Raw genomic sequence first — 22463 nt, forward strand, 5'->3', positions numbered from 1 at the left:
CGTAGGAAGTGTTTCCCCATAGAAAACAATGGGGCTGCGTTAGGAGCTGAACGCGGCTTTTTTGCAGGTGTTAGGTTTTTTTTCAGCTCAAACTGCCCCATTGTTTTCTATGGGGATATCGTGCACGAGCACGTTTTTTAAGCTGGCCACGTCCGTAAGCACCGCTGGTATCGAGAGTTGCAGTGGCGTTAAATTATGCTCTACGCTCCCTTTTTGGAGCCTAACGCACTGAAAACCCAGCCATTCTGTGAACTCTAAATACCAGCGGTATTTAAAAGGTGCGGCCAGAAAAAAGCATGCCTAGCTAACGCACCCCTTTGACCGCAGAACTCTAAATCTAGGCGTCTGTGTGTACATATTATGTATATATTATAGATATAATTATATATATTATATAGTATTATTATGAGTGCAACTTTTAAATGTAATTGTAATGTGTTTTGTGTAACTTTTTATTCGAGTGCAACAGTTAACCAGAGATCTAAAGTTGCGTGTTAAATTTAATTGTGCTCCAGTGCACTTTCAACTTGTAATATGCACTCTACGTCTGATGTGTGCAAAGAGCCACAATACACCCCTTATCGCTGGAGTGCAACATTTAGAGCTCCACTCGTTATCTACTCTAGTCCTTAGTAAATAGTAGTAACAACTAAAAAAGTTGTCTGTTCACAGTGCGTGTATTCCTAGTTAACTTCTTGAGAAGTTATTCAGTGATTTATATCTGATTAAATATAACCAAGGGGACCTTTAATATGATGTTAAATATGTTTTAGTTAAATTCTATACTGTAACAAATGGACATGAATTATTGTATAAAAGTCTGGTTCCTGTATTAAAACAATGAAAAACAACAACTCATTAAGGTTATGGAATTGGCAGAATATTTTGCCCCACCAACTTAAAACATCACTGACCTCCCACCAACTTAAAACATCACTGACCTCCCACCAACTTAAAACATCACTGACCTCCCACCAACTTAAAACATCACTGACCTTGACTCTGTAATAAAAGAGAATTGCATAGGGGTGTTAATATTTTTAACTCAACTTGAGAACCTGTCCGCACAGCTTCGCATTGGACAATCATGCAAAAGAAGGGTTTGTAAATCGCCCCGAGCAAGCATGTTCAAGTGATTTCAATCCGCCACCTCAAAGATGGTAGGGAGTGTAAGGGGCAGCTTTCTGGTGATAACTGCTTCTGAAATTATCAGATAAAACACATGGTTGTACATGATGACACCATCATGAAACATCTTCTTGTAGTGATGACATCATCTTGGTGCACTTACAGCTGTAAGATCATAATGAAACAGGCACACAATGCTGTGAGAAATTACAAAATCTTGTAGCACACACAGCTGGGTGATGACATCATAATGTAACTTACACACACTGCTAAGAGATGACATCATCTTGTAATGTATACATGACTGAATAATGACATCATCTTGTAACGTATACATGACTGAGTAATTACATCATCGTGTAGCACACACAGCTGTAACATTGTAATGTAACAGGCACACAATGCTGTGAGAGATTACATAATCTTGTAGCACACACAGCTGAGTGATGACAACATAATTTAACATACACACTACTGAGAGATGACATCATCTTGTAATGTATACATGACTCTGAGTAATGACATCATCTTGTAACGTATAAAGGACTAAGTAATGACATCATCTTGTAGCACACACAGCTGTAACATCATAATGTAACAGGCACACAATGCTGTGAGAGATTACATAATCTTGTAGCACATACATCTTGGGGACGACATCATAATGTAACACACACACACTGCTGAGAGATTACATCATCTTGGTGCACACACAGCTGTAACATCATAATGTAACAGGCACGCAATGCTGTGAGAGATTACATCATCTTGTAGCACACACAGCTGAGTGATGACATCATAATGTAACATACACACTGCTGAGAGATGACATCATCTTGTAACATATACATGACGGTGAGTGATGATATCATCTTGTAACATATACATAACGGTGAGCAATGACATCATCATGTAACATATGCATAACGGTGAGCGATGATATCATCTTGTAACATATACATGACGGTGAGTGATGACATCATCTTGTAACATACACATGACGGTGAGTGATGACATCATCTTGTAACATACACATGCCTGTGAGTGATGACATCATCTTGTAACATACGCATTCCTGTGAGTGATGATATCATCTTGTAACATATGCATGCCTGTGAGTGATAACATCATCTTGTAACATATGCATGACTGTGAGCGATGACATCATCTTGTAACAAATACATGACGGTGAGTGATGACATCATCTTGTAACATACACATGACGGTGAGTGATGACATCATCTTGTAAAACATACATGGCACATTATTCCCACACAAGTACAATATGTTTTTTGCTATGAAATATATTTATTTACTGTTAAACATGCCTCTGCTTTTATATACACTGTAGTACACCAGCTTGTGGTTATGGAATCACTGAGTCTAACAACTTCTTGAACTTGCTAAAGCATTATATCCTACTGGCATTAAAAGCTTAAGTGCTGAATTCCCCTGAGCTCTGAGAGTCTTATAGTGTGGCTTTCTGCCTCCACAAGCCTGCACTGACTTTATTTCCAGGAAACATCTACAGCAAGAACAAATGCAACATTCTAGGAATGTCTGGCCATCATTTAAATAATTGTGCCCAGATGATTAATATGCTGACCGTAAATCATTTATATCATTTATTGTCTTCATATTTACCATATATGATATAGAAGGACACCACTATATAAAAAGAATTAGAGATACTGGTCGAGTCAGCAAAATCAGAAGCCATTTAAAGGGACATGAAACCCAAAATCTTTCTTTCATGGTTCAGGTAGAGCATGCAATTTTAAACAACTTTACAATTTACTTCTATTATCAAATTTGCTTCCATCTCTTAGTAGCCTTTGCTGAAGGAGCAGCAATGATAAGAGGCATTTATGTGCATCCACCAATCAGCAGCTAGCTCCCAGTAGTGCATTGCTACTCCTGTGGATTCTTATATATGATGTTCAACAAAGCAAATCAAGAGAACAAAGCAAAGTAGATAACAGAAGTAAATTAGAAAGTTGTTTAGAATTATATGCTCTGTCTAAAACATGAAAGTTTAATTTTTACTCTACACTCCCTTAAAGTGATGATAAAGAAAGGTAAATATTTACATGTTATATGGCTGTTATAGACTAATGTAAGGGGACCTGACTTGGTAAAGAGTAGGACAAATATTATACAATACTGAAATAGAATAAAAATCCGATGAGTCCCTCTTAAGAATGACATAGCACTGTGTTTTACTGTCCCAGGGACTTCACAACTAGGGTTGCCTGCTCTTCTCCACAAAAATACCAGACATTATTTAGCGCTCCTGTTTTAGTGTAAAATTCGCTGGAAGTAATCTGTTTGTGCAAGCTGGCTAGTGCACATATTACAAACTAAAAGTAAAACGTTTGTGTCCAAGCAAAACCCAAAGTGCGCTAACTTCAGGACTTCGGAAATCGCAACCGCGATATATTTTATATGTAATATTTCAATTATGCACTTTAAGATATCTAAGTCTTCATGTGCGCTAACCAGACACTGCGATAGACCTAAAAAAACAGGAAGCGTGTTACGCATATTTTACATTCCTATGTTCTTCACAAATAAAAAAATGTATTTTTTATTATTAAATATATATTTTTATATACAATATCCGATCATATTAATGTAAAGTATATCTCTATACTTATATATCTATAGGAATATATATATAGGTACAGTATATACAGATATATATATAGAAATATGTATTTACAATAAAAATAACATTCGGCTAGATTACGAGTTTTGCGTTATGAGCGGCGCGGTGCTAACTTGCAAGTTATTATAACTGCTCACTTACCTACAGCGCTGATATTACAGGTTTACAAAAACCCGGCGTTAGCAGGCAAAAAGTGAGCGTAGAGCAAAATTGAGCTCCATACTGCACTCCAATACCAGCGCTGCGGTGAGCGACAGTAAGCTGGTTTTACGTGCTTGTGCACGATTTCCCCATAGACATCAAAGGGTAGAGCCGGCTGAAAAAAACACCTGCAATAAAGGAGTGTCAAGCTCCGTAACGCTGCCCCATTGATTCCTATGAGGAAAGAAAATTTATGTTTACACCTAACACCCTAACATGAACTCCGAGTCTAAACACCCCTAATCTTACACTTATTAACCCCTAATCTTCTGCCCCCGAAATCGCCGAAACCTACATTCTATTTATTAACTGCTAATCTGCCGCCCCCGACATCGCCCACACCTACATTATACTTATTAACCCTTAATCTGCCACCCCCGACATCGCCGACACCTACATTATACTTATTAACCCATAATCTGCTGCCCCAACATCGCCGCCACCTACCTACATTTATTAACTCCTAATCTGCCACCCCCAACGTCTCCGCCACTATACTAAAGTCATTAACCCTTAACCCTAAATCTAACCCTAACACCCACTAACTTTAATATAATTAAAATAAATCTAAATAAAACCTACTATTAAAAACTAAATAATTCCTATTTAAAACTAAATACTTACCTGTAAAATAAACCCTATGCTAGCTACAATATAACTAATAGTTACATTGTAGCTAGCTTAGGGTTTATTTTTATTTTACAGGCAAGTTTGTATTTATTTAAACTAGGTAGAATAGTTACTAAATAGTTATTAACTATTTACTAACTACCTAGCTAAAATAAATACAAATTTACCTGTAAAATAAAACCTAACCTGCCTCACACTAACACCTAACCTTACACTACAATTAAATCAATTACATTAATTAAATACAATTACCTAAATTACAAACAAAAAACCCCACTAAATTACACAAAATAAAAAAAGAAATTATCAGATAGTTAAACTAATTACACCTAATCTAATAGCCCTATCAAAATAAACCCCCCCCCCCCCAAAATAAAAAAAAACCCCTAGCTTAAACTAAATTACCAATAGCCCTTAAAAGAGCCTTTTGCAGGGCATTGTCCCAAAGAAATCAGCTCTTTTACCTGTAAAAAATATACAAACAACCCCCCAACAGTAAAACCCACCACCCACACAACCAACTCCCCAAATAAAATCCTAACTATAAAAACCTAAGCTTCCCATTGCCCCTGAAAAGGGCATTTGGATGGGCATTGCCCTTAAAAGGCCATTTAGCTCTTTTTCAAGTGCCCAAACCCCTAATCTAAAAATAAAACCTACCCAATAAACCCTTAAAAAAGCCTAACACTAACCCCCGAATATCCACTTACAGTTTTTGAAGACCCGACATCCATCCTCAACGAAGCTGGCAGAAGTCCTCAACGAAGTGGCAGAAATATTCGTCCAACCGGGCAGAAGTCTTCATACAGACGGCATCTTCTATCTTCATCCATCCGGCGCGGAGTGGGTCCATCTTCAAGACATTCGGAGCGAAGCATCCTCTTCAATCTACGTCTTCTTCCAAATGAGGTTTGCCTTAGATTCCGATTGGCTGATTTCTATCAGCCAATCGGAATTAAGGTTGAAAAAATCATATTGGCTGTTGCAATCAGCCAATAGGATTGAGCTTCAATCCTATTGGCTGATCCAATCAGCCAATAGGATTGAGCTTGCAGTCTATTGGAAGTCAGATTGGAAAAGGACTTTTTGAAAGCTACGCTATGTTGCGTTACAGCCAAAAAAGTGTGCAGTGCCCCTAAACCTGCAAGACTCGTAATTAGGGATGGGCGAATGTGTTTATATTCGAATGTTAGAACAAATGTTATTGTAGAAATTCGATTTACATAATAGAATGTTGATAAGAACGAATATTCTTAAAAATTCGATTTTCGAATGTTATTTACAGTTTTCGAATGTGACATTCGAATTCGAATAGTATATTTATAAAACACAGTATTAGACTAGAAATACTATTTCGAATTTGAATGTCACATTCTAATCGAATATCACATTCAAATCGAATATTACATTTAAAAAACACAGTACAGGTAGCCCTCAGTTTACACCGGGGTTAGGTTCCAGAAGGAATGGTTGTAAATCGAAACTGTTGTAAATTGAAAGCCAGTTTATAATGTAAGTCAATGGGAAGTGAGGGAGATAGGTTCCAGGCCGCTCTCAAAATTGTCATAAGTAACACCTAATACATAATTTTTAAAGCTTTGAAATGAAGACTTTAAATGCTAGACAGCATTATAAACCTAATAAAATAATCACACAACACAAAATATATAATTAAACTAAGTTAAATGAACAAAAACATTTGCCAAACAGCATTATAAACCTAATAAAATAATCACACAACACAGACTTCACTTGCATTTTTCTGCAAACAGTTCTTTCTATGCATTCCAATCTGGACTGAGTTATAGACAGGAAAATCTTGTTCCTTTGAAATCTGCTCGATAGCTCAGGTTAAACTGATTAATTTCAGCTTGCTTAGCTTTGCTGCAACACAAGCGGACAGCTCCTCCTACTGGCTATTTTAATAAATGCACTGCTTCTCAATGCTTTTCAATAGCAGTCACATGACTGGAAAAAAAGGTTGTTATTCTGAAACTGTGTAAATTGAACCGTTGTAAAATGAGGGCCACCTGTATTAGACAAGAAATACTATTTCAAATTCAAATGTGACATTCGAATTCGAATGTCACATTCAAATTCGAATATAACATTTAAAACACAGTACTAGACTAGAAATACTATTTCAAATTTGAATGTGACATTCGAATTCGAATGTAGCATTCAAATTCGAATATTACATTTATTAAACACAGTTGTAGACTAGAAATACTATTTAGAATTTGAATGTCACATTCAAATTCAAATATTACATTTCAAAATTGAATGAATACATAGCTAAACATGCTATTATTCGAACGAATATTTTCGAATTTTATTCAAAAATTCGAAAACGAAAATTCGAAAATAGAATGATAGAATGTTATATAAACATTTGAAATTCGATTCGAACGAACGAATCAAAATTCGTTTTAAATTTCGAATTTTTAGAAACATTCGCCCATCCCTACTCGTAATACCAGCGGTAGTGAAAAAGAGCCTTAATGCTGCTTTTTCACTCATACAGCAAAACACGTAATCTAGCCAATTGTTCTGTATGTGAAGAACAATGGAATGTAAAATATTTACAGCAAATACAAAGTAAAATACATTATTAAATATTATTATATAGTGATTTATACAGCTCAGTGGCTTGTTCTATGGCCCAGTTACAACCTGGGGGTGGCTGCTTTTAGCCCAATTGAACTTTTCACAGAGAAAACTTTATCAATCTGATCCTGCCTAACAAGGTCAGCCCAGCCCCAAGATATCAGGCTATTCTCCTCTGAACAAGGGAGAAGACAACCCCAGGCAATCGTTTTGGCCTTGTCAGTGAGGTGCAGCCATCTAAGCACATCATTCAAGGAGTCCACGTCGGGTTTCCCCATCATATTTATGGAGACTTTCCCTAGGACCGGTTGCCACCTGGGAATCTTTGCCCATTGTGCTTAGAGGGATATGACTGCACCTCACTGACAAGGCCCAAAGGAGGCCGAAAAAAATCAGCTGGGGTTGTCATTTCCCTTGTGCAGAGGAGAATTGGGCTAAAAAAAGTTACTCCCAGGTGGTAACCGGGCCATAGAACAAACTGAGCTGTTGTTCGTTCATGTCAGATGGCTTCTCTTTCCATATGTATTTGTATTATGACCCTGGGGAAAGTTTACCTAAGGGTGATGGAGGAACCAGACGTACATTTCTTGTCCAATGTGCTTAGAGGGATTTGGCTGCACCTCACTGGCGAGGCCAAAATTATTTTCTGGGATTGCTATTTTCCTTGTTCAGAGGAGAATTCCCTGGTATTTTGAGGCTGAACTGAGCTTGTTATGAGGGATCAGACTGATATACTTCAGGAAAGTTCTATTCTGTAAAAAAACACAATTGGGCTAAAAGAAGTTACTTTCAGGTGGTAACAAGGCCATAGAACAAGCCACTGAGCTGGCAGATTGCCTCTCTTTCTCTATGTATAATCATTATTTAGACACACATATATGTTATAGCCCTTTGCAGTCAAATACATGGCCATATACCATATACATTTTAACCTGTATAAATATTTTTATTAATATTTATTTGAATAATTTTTATCAGATAGTGTTTTTATGATTGTAACTGTATATTTTAACATATTTATGTTGTGTTTGGTGCAACTTTTTTTTTTTATCCCTAACCCTTTTACGCAAGGTCTTCAGTCCTGACTGACGCACATTAAATTTGATTGCACTCTTGCGTTTTCATAGGCCTACTTGAGTCCATAGCCTCCTGGTCGCATACTGTGCAAGCATGGTGCTTTGCATGGTAAGTGTTTACCCCCTTATCCCCCTCCATCACACAAACAGACACAATTTGCACAGTTATTGATTTTTTTAAAGATGCATTGTACAGTGGGTACATGGGTACAGTGGGTATGGGTGAGTAGATATGGGTTTTTATAAACACAGTTTGTTAAGTGGGTTTTGTAAATGCTCTTTGTACAGTGGGTTTGTAAACCAGGGCCGGACTGGGAAATCAGACCGGCCCTGGAAATTTGTATACACCGGCCAAGCTCCGCCCCCTCCAGCCAAGCCACGCCCCTTCCAGCAAGAAATACAGGGTTTGTCATATAAATGGCTAAAATGAACTTGTTCATTGTGGAACCAATCAATGCATTATGGTGAATTATATTAACTGGCTAAATATGATTATTTTGTGTTCTATGTGAAGTGTGAAAGAGATAAACGTTAAATATACAGTATTAGTAGCAAAATGTTACATTATAGATCCCCAATTTTAATAATGATTTCATGATTATTTTATGATGAGCAAAAGGGGTTAATAGTAAAGCAAAGGCGCTTCACTTGTACCCATGTGGTCTCTCCCCTCAGCCTTATCGTTTGGTACTCACTGAGGTGTTGCTGCTGATGCCGAGCAAGGCCTTCACACCGTTTCCTGCAGCCGTACCCTGCGTTTGGTGAGCCAGGGCTGGGTGATGAGGATGTTTCAATCATCTTTAGTACCGGTGTTCACCTGCCAGGCTCCAAAACCAAACAGACCGGAAACAGCGCAGATCATCACATTGCGAAGCATGATGAGATTGGGAGCCGTGGTTTCCGGCAAGCAATGGACGCTGGAATTTGTAGTTTGGGCCATAATTCCAGATACTACTTACTGTAGTATTCTATGGTGTTCTGGAGAGATACTGCGCCTGCCAGTGATGGCGGCCCTGACTCATCGACTCTGTGTGCAATGCAGTGCTGCTTGCTCTGATTTCCCAGTCCGGCCCTGCTGCTGGTGGCTCTGATTGCTGCTTTCTCTCCACTGCAGCTGAGCAGCCTCTGCCTGCCAGCGGCCCACCAGGATTTTTCCCGGTATCCTGGCGGCCCAATCCGGCCCTGTTGTAAATTATTTGTATAGAGGATTTTTTGTAAACAAGTTTCATACAGTGGGGTTTTATAAATTTCAAGGACAGGTCAAAGGTCGGGTACCATGTGATCCATCCAGCTACAAGAAACAAAGGGATAAGGCAGGACCAGAGTCCTAGGACAGGCCAAAGATTGGGTACCAGAAGATCAGTCTAGCAACAAGGTACCAAAGAGGAGATGGCAACAGGAGAGCACTGACAATACGGCAGATGAAGCCACCACAGTTTACCAGGTAGCTGCAGTTGGTACAGCAGGTACAGGTAGTGAGGAAGGTATGGGATACCAGGTAAGTGCAGCTGGTACAGCAAATCTCATGTAAATTTCATACTGGTACAGCAGTTGATGAGGCTGGTACTGGATACCAGGTAAGTTAACTGGTGCAGCAGGTAAATTGCCACTGGTACAGCAGGTGCAGGAAACCAAACACGTACAGATTGTGAGGCTGGTACAGGATACCAGGTAAGTGTAATGCTTGTGGGATATTCCACTATCAGACCAAACTTGGCCAGTATTCTTCTTATCGTCTTATCAGCGTCAAGCTGAAATGATATGGAATATTCCAGAGCAGAGATAGTTTGCAAACTGAGGTAAGCGGTACTCACAATAGGCACGGTAGTCTTTGGTGGCAACAGGTAGGGGAGCAAAATTAAAGAGCCATCTCCTTATCATGAGGTGCGCTCTCCAGTCTCCACCACCGCTCTCACTGAGTGTCTCACATGCAGCTCTGGGAGGAAGTGATCATCCTGGTGGTTTGTGCCTTCACTTTTCATTTCTACCTCTAGGTGTCACTGTTCCATTATAGCTCATTGTAAATAGTTACTGCATTTCTCTCTAGACTTGTCTTCCCCTTCCTGAGCTCTAGTACAGTGTAAGACATAGCAGACTTGATATAGGTGAGTTGTGCAGACTCCCAAACTTTATATTGTGCAGACTCCCAAACTTTATATTGTGCAGACTCCTAAACTTTATATTGTGCAGACTTCCATACTTTATATTGTGCAGACTCCCAAACTTTATATTGTGTAGACTCCCAAACTCTATATTGTACTGACTCCCAAACTCTGTATTGTGCAGACTTCCCATACTTTATATTCTGCAGACTCCCAAACTCTATATTGTGCAGACTCCCAAACTTTATTTTGTGCAGATTCCTAAACACTATATTGTGCAGACCCCTAAAATCTATATTGTGCAGACTCCCAAACTCTATATTGTACAGGTTACTAAAATCTATATTATACAGACTCCTAAACTCTATATTGTGCAGACTCCTAAACTCTATATTGTGCAGACCCCTAAACTCTATATTGTGCAGACTCCCAAACTCTATATTTTACAGACTCCTAAAATCTATATTGTGCAGACTTCCAAACTTTATATTGTGCAGACTCCTAAAATCTATATTGTGCAAATTCCCAAACTCTCCCAAACTCTATATTGTACAGACTCCCAAACTGTATATTGTGCAGACTCACAAACTCTATATTGTGCAGACTCCTATACTTTTAATTGTGCAGACTACCATACGTTATATTGTGCAGACCCCCATACTCTATATTGTACAGACTCCCATACTCTATATTGTGCAGACTCCCATACTCTATATTGTGCAGACTCCCATACTCTATATTGTACAGACTCCCATACTTTATATTGTGCAGACTCCTAAACTTTATATTGTGCAGACTTCCATACTTTATATTGTGCAGACTCCGAAACTTTATATTGTGCAGACTCCCAAACTTTATATTGTGTAGACTCCCAAACTCTATATTGTACTGACTCCCAAACTCTATATTGTACTGACTCCCAAACTCTGTATTGTGCAGACTTCCCATACTTTATATTCTGCAGACTCCCAAACTCTATATTGTGCAGACTCCCAAACTTTATTTTGTGCAGATTCCTAAACACTATATTGTGCAGACCCCTAAAATCTATATTGTGCAGACTCCCAAACTCTATATTGTACAGGTTACTAAAATCTATATTATACAGACTCCTAAACTCTATATTGTGCAGACTCCTAAACTCTATATTGTGCAGACCCCTAAACTCTATATTGTGCAGACTCCCAAACTCTATATTTTACAGACTCCTAAAATCTATATTGTGCAGACTTCCAAACTTTATATTGTGCAGACTCCTAAAATCTATATTGTGCAAATTCCCAAACTCTCCCAAACTCTATATTGTACAGACTCCCAAACTGTATATTGTGCAGACTCACAAACTCTATATTGTGCAGACTCCTATACTTTTAATTGTGCAGACTACCATACGTTATATTGTGCAGACCCCCATACTCTATATTGTACAGACTCCCATACTCTATATTGTGCAGACTCCCATACTCTATATTGTGCAGACTCCCATACTCTATATTGTACAGACTCCCATACTCTATATTGTGCAGACTCCCATACTCTATATTGTGCAGACTCATACTTTATAGCTATAAGATGGTAATATATATTTATACATGCAAGGTTCATCTTGTCTTTTTAATTTTTATGTGTATTTTTTTCTCACATACTTTTTGTGATAACATTTTCATAATCAGAGCACTGAGGAATTCTGAATTGGGTGGCTGGGGGGTACAATAGTGAGGTGGTACAGTGAGGTACAATACAGAGGTGGTACAGTGAAGTACTATAGTGAGGTGGTACAGTGAGGTACTATAGTCAATCCCTACTGTACTGGTGGAAGAGACTCAGTCAATGCTAATGGGTTAGGGGGCGCAATACTTGCCTTGCCCTGGGCCCTGACAACCCACGCTACGCCACTGATCCAGTATACAGTAAGCACACTATGTAATACCTATACTTGGGCAGTGATAGGTAGAAAGTGAGCAACTTACATAGGCGCAGGATTCACGCCACCTTCAGAATGAAATGAGCGTGCGGCGATGACGTCACTGCCGCACACACACAGGAGCCGACTCTACCCTAGGCAACAAGCAGAACAGCAGGCACCGCGTCCCTAGCAACAGCTAGAGCAGAGCGGCATGACAGTAAGTTTAGCTGGTGCAGCAGGATTTAGGTAAGTTGCCACTGGTACAGCAGGTAGAGAAACCCATTTTTGTACGGAATATTAACATTCCATAGGAGACAGAAGCTGTGGATTTTTAGTTTTATGAACGGCGCTTTTTCTGCTATGCACTACGTAAAATGTGTTTTTTAGAATTGACGACTTTTTAAATTAACTATTTACCATGAAGATGTTCAATAAAATATAGATATTCAATAAAAAGAATAGTCATAAGGAATTCTTGAAGATGCCTTTTGGGTTCTGCAATACCCTGGTTATTCTACAAAATTGTATTAATGATGGAGAGGACCAGTCTAGAAAAATGCAATATGCTAGTTCTAGTGTATAGTATGTTGTAAAATGCTCACTGTAGCTCCCCGTAACTACTATCTATTAGCAGTTACAGATCTCCAGTCATCCAATGTCACCTGTGTTTATTTCTACTTTACTGTTCTAATCTTTCTTTCATAATTAAGTCTCTGTCTGATCCTTTGTGGAAAATGAGTCCTTTACTCTTTGTTCTTGCATAAACTACCTGTAGCTAATGGTTCACAGTTCAACTTCTTATGTGTCCTGCAGTCTTGTCTTGACTTGTTTGTGTTTATGAGGCTCGCTTGCTTATATTTGAGCATTTATGTTTGTCAGTTCTTGTATCTTTTGTTAAACGTCTATTGTCCGAAGTCACGGAGCATTGATGGTTCTTAACAGGAAACAACAAATGAGCCAATCGCCAGCAGCAGTTGCACAATCCTGCCGATCACCAGCTGTGTTCATCTCAAGTGCTCCAGTGTTCTGCAGCTCTTAAGCATGACTTTGCATATGTGTTTAACACCTTGCAGAGGCTTAAATGCATAGAGTTCTATGGTGAGTAATGGAAAAACACCATGAAAATTTTATTTTTTTACATTTATGTGATTGATCTGCATGTGAACGGCAGTCAAGTAGCACCTTTAAATGTTGATATGACCACAATTAGAAAAAGGCAGTATCTTGTATTTTCCTTTTTTTAGCATGTGCCTATCCTTGATAAACTTCCAAACACTTTTCAAATTATTACTGATTACCTCAAAAAGTCTGTGAATGTAACATTATTTTATTGTGCTTATGTAAAACACACCTACTGTTCACACCGCGCCGCTCTAGCTGTTGCTAGGGACGCAGCGCCTGCTGTTCTGCTTGTTGCCTAGGGTAGAGTCGACTGTGTGCGTGCGGCAGTGACATCATCACCGCAAGCTCCTTTAATTCTGAAGTCGGTCAGAATCTCCTGTGGCGCGAATCCTGCGCCTATGTAAGTTGCTCACTTTCTACCTATCACTGCCCAAGTATAGGTGTTACTTAGTGTGATCCTGGGTGTGATTGTTACTGTATGCTGGATTGCCATAATGTTATTGAACCCTGCCTGCCTGACTTCTCTGCTTGCTTAACCCCTAAAGTACTGGATTGCCATAATGTTATTTAACTCTGCCTGTCTGACTACTCTGTATGCTTAACCCCTAAAGTACTGGATTGCCATTATGTTATTGAACTCTGCCTGTCTGACTACACTGCTTGCTTAACCACTAAAGTACATGATTGCCATACTGTTATTGAACTTTGCCTGCTTATCCCTAAAATACTGGATTGTTGCCATACAGTTGCTGAACTCTGCCTGCCTGACCACTCTGCCTGTTTAACCCTTGAACCATTGGATTGCTATACTGTTACCAAACTCTGCCTGCCTGATCATTCTATTGGTTTATTCCTGAACTGGTAATTATTGGATTCCCTTTGTTGTTGATTCCTGCCTGTTTCCGGTCCTTCTATTGGTTTACCCTTGAACTGCCCTACAGCTGGATTCCCTACTTATTGTGAGTACCGCTTACCTCATTTTGCGAACTCTCTCTGCTCTGGATATTTCCTATCATTTCAGCTTGACACCAGGATAAGAAGACTTCTGGCCAAGTTTGGCCTGACAGTGGAATATCCCACGAGCATTACATTATACTTGGGCCATGGACCCAAATAAGGTAGCAAGAGCAGTTTATCTTCAAGGACAGATGTTAGAAGCCCATACCGTACAGTTGCAGAGTGTGGATTCCAAACTAGAGGCTATAACCGCTCAACTCTCCTCACTAGTTGAAGCGAAGGATACCGCTCCTGTTGTTGTACCACCAGTCTCTGCTCCTAGTACTGCAACTCCTTCCCCTGCTTCTGGAAGTATACTCCGGATACCATTACCTGACAAATATGAAGGTACTACTGACTGTAGGGGTTTTCTTAACCAGTGCAGGCTGCACTTTTGCAATGATACTCACACCTTCCAGCCTCATCAGTCAAGGGTCACCTTTATCATTTCCTTACTGAAAGACAAGGCCCTAGCCTGGGTCTCCCCCTTTTGGAACAAAATGCTCCACTCCTGAACGATGCTGATTCTTTAATTTCTGCATTATCTTCTGTGTTTGGGACTTCTGGCCGTACTTCTGCTGCAGAGTACTCTCTCCTGGATCTCCACCAGAGCAATAGAACTGTGGCACAATATGCCATCGAGTTTCGCACCTTGGTACTTGAGACCAGTTGCGATGGCAGTGCTCTCTAGGCACCCTTTAGGAGAGGTCTGCATGAATGCATCAAAGATGAACTTACTTATCGTGATGTTCCTTCTTCCTTGGATGACTTCATAACACTTTGTATCAGTCTAGACTCTAGCTTCCAGAAGAGACAAGCTAAAATGAGACAGAACTCAGAGAATCCTTCTCTCCTGTCCTTCTATTTGTCCGGTCTCTGCACTATCCTTCTACCCCAGTAGAGGAACCCATGGATCTCTCCTCCTTCAAACCCACAGAGTCTGAAAGACAGTGAAGAAAGAGATTGAGACTATGCTTTTATTGTGGTTCTAACTCCCACCAACTGAAGAATTGTGACATTCGACCAGGAAAAGCCAATGCTTAAATGATAACACTGGGGTACCTCTAAGCATGATCACTACTAAATCCCTTCACTCCTCTCGGATCCTGGTACCTGTTACCCTTACCTTCCTTCAGAATTCTGTCCACACTCAAGACTTCATTGATTCAGGGGAAACTGGAAACTTTCTGGATCCCCGTTTTATGATTAAGGCTGGGTTGCCTCTTCTGCAGAAAAGACATTGTCTCAAAATAACTACTCTGGATGGCACTCCCCTTGGTTCAGGGTTTATCCATTTCAAGTCAGCGCCCCTGACCCTGACTGTGGGAGTCCTTCATACTGAACAGATGCAGTTTGAGGTCATTCATTCCCCAGCACAGCCTGTCATCCTTGGTCTTCCTTGGCTTCATATACACAATCCACAGTTCGACTGGGCTGAGGGACAATTGGCCTCCTGGGGTACCTCCTGCTTCCACTCCTGCCTTGCTAAGTTTACTCCTCTGCTCCGCATCTCCATAGTTAGTCTACAGACCCCTTCAAGCCTCCCCTCAGTATATGCAGATTTGACAGATGTGTTTGAAAAGAAAGCAGCCGATGTGCTGCCACTTCATCATCCTTAACTCTTTCCCAGAGCTCCAATTCCTAAAGGGAGGACTTATCCTCTCTCCAAAACTGAAACCAAGTAAATAGAGGAGTACATCCAAGAGAGCCTAGCTAAAGGTTTTATTTGCCCTTCCTCCTCTTCTGCTGGGGCTGACTTCTTTTTCGTTAGTAAGAAGGATGGTGGGGCTCAGACCCTGTATCGACTACAGGACCTTAAACAACATCACTATCAAGAATTGCTATCCCATTCCTTTGATCACTGAACTGTATGATTCTCTTCAGAATGCTTGCTACTTATCAAGCTGGACCTATGTGGGGCATACAATCTGATTCGTATCTTCCCAGGGCACAAATGGAAGACCACCTTCAACACAAGATCAGGGCATTATGAATACCTCGTAATGGCCTTTGGGCTATGTAATGCCCCTGCAGTCTTCCAGGCATTTGTCAACGATGTCTTCCGTGACCTCCTCAATCGCACTGTCATCATCTAGCTGGATGATTTCCTTTTCCACCCTGGAGGAGCATCATAAACATGTGAGACCGGTACTTCTCTGGTAGCCAAACTAGAAAAATGTGAGTTTGATCAAGTTCAGATCCAGTTACTTGGTTATGTCATTTTAAAGGAGGGTTTTGCCATGGCTCCTGCTAAGCTCACCGCAGTTCAGGAATGGCCTCAACCCACTTCATTATAGGAACTACAGAGATTCTTCGGGTTCTCCAATTATTACTGCAAGTTTATAAATAACTTTTCCCAAACAGTTGCTCCACTCACTGAATTGACAAAACTGAACAAAGACTGTAAATGCCTTCTCTCATCTGAAAAAGGCCTTTTGTTCTGCTCCTGTGCTCCGCCATCCTGATCCTGACCTACTGTTCACTTTGGAGGTTGATGTCTCCGAGATAGGAGCTGGAGAATTTCTAACCTTAACCTCCCTGTAGCCTTTTTCTCTAAACGCTTTACTCCTGCAGAGAGGAATTAAAACATGGGTAATCGTAAACTCTTACCCATTAAGATTGCCTTGACTGAATGGCATCATTGGCTAGAGGGCACCCCCAAACCCATTCAGATTCTCCCTGACCACAAGAATCTGACTTACCTAGAAACTGCTCATCGATTCAATCCTCGACAGGCCAGGTGGGCCTTGTTCTTTTCCCGTTTTAACTTTGTGGTCTCTTATCTTCCTGGGACTAAAAGCAAGAAGGCTGACGCCCTTTCCCATCAGTTTCCTCACGCTAGTGATTCTCCTGAAGCTCCTATTGAACACATAATACCCCCCTCCTTTGTGGCTGCTCAACTGAACACCACCCTTCTTCAAAGACTGCAAAGTGCCCAGTCTAGAAACCCTTCTGAATTCCCCAGTGGCTCCTGATATCCTTGTTGTACCTCTGAACCTACACTGTTACTGTATGCTGGATTGCCATAATGTTATTGAACCCTGCCTGCCTGACTTCTCTGCTTGCTTAACCCCTAAAGTACTGGATTGCCATAATGTTATTTAACTCTGCCCGTCTGACTACTCTGTATGCTTAACCCCTAAAGTACTGGATTGCCATTATGTTATTGAACTCTGCCTGTCTGACTACACTGCTTGCTTAACCACTAAAGTACATGATTGCCATACTGTTATTGAACTTTGCCTGCTTATCCCTAAAATACTGGATTGTTGCCATACAGTTGCTGAACTCTGCCTGCCTGACCACTCTGCCTGTTTAACCCTTGAACCATTGGATTGCTATACTGTTACCAAACTCTGCCTGCCTGATCATTCTATTGGTTTATTCCTGAACTGGTAATTATTGGATTCCCTTTGTTGTTGATTCCTGCCTGTTTCCGGTCCTTCTATTGGTTTACCCTTGAACTGCCCTACAGCTGGATTCCCTACTTATTGTGAGTACCGCTTACCTCATTTTGCGAACTCTCTCTGCTCTGGATATTTCCTATCATTTCAGCTTGACACCAGGATAAGAAGACTTCTGGCCAAGTTTGGCCTGACAGTGGAATATCCCACGAGCATTACATTATACTTGGGCCATGGACCCAAATAAGGTAGCAAGAGCAGTTTATCTTCAAGGACAGATGTTAGAAGCCCATACCGTACAGTTGCAGAGTGTGGATTCCAAACTAGAGGCTATAACCGCTCAACTCTCCTCACTAGTTGCAGCGAAGGATACCGCTCCTGTTGTTGTACCACCAGTCTCTGCTCCTAGTACTGCAACTCCTTCCCCTGCTTCTGGAAGTATACTCCGGATACCATTACCTGACAAATATGAAGGTACTACTGACTGTAGGGGTTTTCTTAACCAGTGCAGGCTGCACTTTTGCAATGATACTCACACCTTCCAGCCTCATCAGTCAAGGGTCACCTTTATCATTTCCTTACTGAAAGACAAGGCCCTAGCCTGGGTCTCCCCCTTTTGGAACAAAATGCTCCACTCCTGAACGATGCTGATTCTTTAATTTCTGCATTATCTTCTGTGTTTGGGACTTCTGGCCGTACTTCTGCTGCAGAGTACTCTCTCCTGGATCTCCACCAGAGCAATAGAACTGTGGCAGAATATGCCATTGAGTTTCGCACCTTGGTACTTGAGACCAGTTGCGATGGCAGTGCTCTCTAGGCACCCTTTAGGAGAGGTCTGCATGAATGCATCAAAGATGAACTTACTTATCGTGATGTTCCTTCTTCCTTGGATGACTTCATAACACTTTGTATCAGTCTAGACTCTAGCTTCCAGAAGAGACAAGCTAAAATGAGACAGAACTCAGAGAATCCTTCTCTCCTGTCCTTCTATTTGTCCGGTCTCTGCACTATCCTTCTACCCCAGTAGAGGAACCCATGGATCTCTCCTCCTTCAAACCCACAGAGTCTGAAAGACAGTGAAGAAAGAGATTGAGACTATGCTTTTATTGTGGTTCTAACTCCCACCAACTGAAGAATTGTGACATTCGACCAGGAAAAGCCAATGCTTAAATGATAACACTGGGGTACCTCTAAGCATGATCACTACTAAATCCCTTCACTCCTCTCGGATCCTGGTACCTGTTACCCTTACCTTCCTTCAGAATTCTGTCCACACTCAAGACTTCATTGATTCAGGGGAAACTGGAAACTTTCTGGATCCCCGTTTTATGATTAAGGCTGGGTTGCCTCTTCTGCAGAAAAGACATTGTCTCAAAATAACTACTCTGGATGGCACTCCCCTTGGTTCAGGGTTTATCCATTTCAAGTCAGCGCCCCTGACCCTGACTGTGGGAGTCCTTCATACTGAACAGATGCAGTTTGAGGTCATTCATTCCCCAGCACAGCCTGTCATCCTTGGTCTTCCTTGGCTTCATATACACAATCCACAGTTCGACTGGGCTGAGGGACAATTGGCCTCCTGGGGTACCTCCTGCTTCCACTCCTGCCTTGCTAAGTTTACTCCTCTGCTCCGCATCTCCATAGTTAGTCTACAGACCCCTTCAAGCCTCCCCTCAGTATATGCAGATTTGACAGATGTGTTTGAAAAGAAAGCAGCCGATGTGCTGCCACTCCATCATCCTTAACTCTTTCCCAGAGCTCCAATTCCTAAAGGGAGGACTTATCCTCTCTCCAAAACTGAAACCAAGTAAATAGAGGAGTACATCCAAGAGAGCCTAGCTAAAGGTTTTATTTGCCCTTCCTCCTCTTCTGCTGGGGCTGACTTCTTTTTCGTTAGTAAGAAGGATGGTGGGGCTCAGACCCTGTATCGACTACAGGACCTTAAACAACATCACTATCAAGAATTGCTATCCCATTCCTTTGATCACTGAACTGTATGATTCTCTTCAGAATGCTTGCTAATTATCAAGCTGGACCTATGTGGGGCATACAATCTGATTCGTATCTTCCCAGGGCACAAATGGAAGACCACCTTCAACACAAGATCAGGGCATTATGAATACCTCGTAATGGCCTTTGGGCTATGTAATGCCCCTGCAGTCTTCCAGGCATTTGTCAACGATGTCTTCCGTGACCTCCTCAATCGCACTGTCATCATCTAGCTGGATGATTTCCTTTTCCACCCTGGAGGAGCATCATAAACATGTGAGACCGGTACTTCTCTGGTAGCCAAACTAGAAAAATGTGAGTTTGATCAAGTTCAGATCCAGTTACTTGGTTATGTCATTTTAAAGGAGGGTTTTGCCATGGCTCCTGCTAAGCTCACCGCAGTTCAGGAATGGCCTCAACCCACTTCATTATAGGAACTACAGAGATTCTTCGGGTTCTCCAATTATTACTGCAAGTTTATAAATAACTTTTCCCAAACAGTTGCTCCACTCACTGAATTGACAAAACTGAACAAAGACTGTAAATGCCTTCTCTCATCTGAAAAAGGCCTTTTGTTCTGCTCCTGTGCTCCGCCATCCTGATCCTGACCTACTGTTCACTTTGGAGGTTGATGTCTCCGAGATAGGAGCTGGAGAATTTCTAACCTTAACCTCCCTGTAGCCTTTTTCTCTAAACGCTTTACTCCTGCAGAGAGGAATTAAAACATGGGTAATCGTAAACTCTTACCCATTAAGATGGCCTTGACTGAATGGCATCATTGGCTAGAGGGCACCCCCAAACCCATTCAGATTCTCCCTGACCACAAGAATCTGACTTTCCTAGAAACTGCTCATCGATTCAATCCTCGACAGGCCAGGTGGGCCTTGTTCTTTTCCCGTTTTAACTTTGTGGTCTCTTATCTTCCTGGGACTAAAAACAAGAAGGCTGACGCCCTTTCCCATCAGTTTCCTCACGCTAGTGATTCTCCTGAAGCTCCTATTGAACACATAATACCCCCCTCCTTTGTGGCTGCTCAACTGAACACCACCCTTCTTCAAAGACTGCAAAGTGCCCAGTCTAGAAACCCTTCTGAATTCCCCAGTGGCTCCTGATATCCTTGTTGTACCTCTGAACCTACACTGTTACTGTATGCTGGATTGCCATAATGTTATTGAACCCTGCCTGCCTGACTTCTCTGCTTGCTTAACCCCTAAAGTACTGGATTGCCATAATGTTATTTAACTCTGCCTGTCTGACTACTCTGTATGCTTAACCCCTAAAGTACTGGATTGCCATTATGTTATTGAACTCTGCCTGTCTGACTACACTGCTTGCTTAACCACTAAAGTACATGATTGCCATACTGTTATTGAACTTTGCCTGCTTATCCCTAAAATACTGGATTGTTGCCATACAGTTGCTGAACTCTGCCTGCCTGACCACTCTGCCTGTTTAACCCTTGAACCATTGGATTGCTATACTGTTACCAAACTCTGCCTGCCTGATCATTCTATTGGTTTATTCCTGAACTGGTAATTATTGGATTCCCTTTGTTGTTGATTCCTGCCTGTTTCCGGTCCTTCTATTGGTTTACCCTTGAACTGCCCTACAGCTGGATTCCCTACTTATTGTGAGTACCGCTTACCTCATTTTGCGAACTCTCTCTGCTCTGGATATTTCCTATCATTTCAGCTTGACACCAGGATAAGAAGACTTCTGGCCAAGTTTGGCCTGACAGTGGAATATCCCACGAGCATTACATTATACTTGGGCCATGGACCCAAATAAGGTAGCAAGAGCAGTTTATCTTCAAGGACAGATGTTAGAAGCCCATACCGTACAGTTGCAGAGTGTGGATTCCAAACTAGAGGCTATAACCGCTCAACTCTCCTCACTAGTTGCAGCGAAGGATACCGCTCCTGTTGTTGTACCACCAGTCTCTGCTCCTAGTACTGCAACTCCTTCCCCTGCTTCTTGAAGTATACTCCGGATACCATTACCTGACAAATATGAAGGTACTACTGACTGTAGGGGTTTTCTTAACCAGTGCAGGCTGCACTTTTGCAATGATACTCACACCTTCCAGCCTCATCAGTCAAGGGTCACCTTTATCATTTCCTTACTGAAAGACAAGGCCCTAGCCTGGGTCTCCCCCTTTTGGAACAAAATGCTCCACTCCTGAACGATGCTGATTCTTTAATTTCTGCATTATCTTCTGTGTTTGGGACTTCTGGCCGTACTTCTGCTGCAGAGTACTCTCTCCTGGATCTCCACCAGAGCAATAGAACTGTGGCACAATATGCCATCGAGTTTCGCACCTTGGTACTTGAGACCAGTTGCGATGGCAGTGCTCTCTAGGCACCCTTTAGGAGAGGTCTGCATGAATGCATCAAAGATGAACTTACTTATCGTGATGTTCCTTCTTCCTTGGATGACTTCATAACACTTTGTATCAGTCTAGACTCTAGCTTCCAGAAGAGACAAGCTAAAATGAGACAGAACTCAGAGAATCCTTCTCTCCTGTCCTTCTATTTGTCCGGTCTCTGCACTATCCTTCTACCCCAGTAGAGGAACCCATGGATCTCTCCTCCTTCAAACCCACAGAGTCTGAAAGACAGTGAAGAAAGAGATTGA

Source organism: Bombina bombina, chromosome 3 (assembly GCF_027579735.1).
Source record: "Bombina bombina isolate aBomBom1 chromosome 3, aBomBom1.pri, whole genome shotgun sequence".
In the NCBI taxonomy this organism is placed as follows: domain Eukaryota; kingdom Metazoa; phylum Chordata; class Amphibia; order Anura; family Bombinatoridae; genus Bombina; species Bombina bombina.